The following is a 385-nucleotide window of genomic DNA, read 5'->3' as shown; positions in this document are numbered from 1 at the left end:
GTTTTTTTTTTTCAATATGGGGAAATCGATATTCATTTGACATTTGACGACTTTTCACATTGTTGAGGGGGGTTCACGGCCCTGGAGGAAAGCATTTCAGTAGGAGGCTGGAGGGAAAGAGCTACTGTGGTCCTGAAAGTAACCGTGCCTCAGTATAAGGCATACACGTGACAAGAACTGCTGGTTACTTATGCCTTTATACATTGGGGTGTTGTAACCACCCTGAGGAGTACGAGACTCCTCAGAAAACTTGGAATGGACCTCCATGTGACCGAACTCTCCCACTCCTCAGTTTTACTCAGAGGACTTAAAATCAGCATGTTACAGTGATGCCACCACACACGATATTCATAGCGGCTCAATTCACCATAGCTAAACTTTGGGA

Source organism: Sciurus carolinensis, chromosome X (assembly GCF_902686445.1).
Source record: "Sciurus carolinensis chromosome X, mSciCar1.2, whole genome shotgun sequence".
Classification (NCBI taxonomy): domain Eukaryota; kingdom Metazoa; phylum Chordata; class Mammalia; order Rodentia; family Sciuridae; genus Sciurus; species Sciurus carolinensis.
This window is presented reverse-complemented; position numbering follows the sequence as displayed.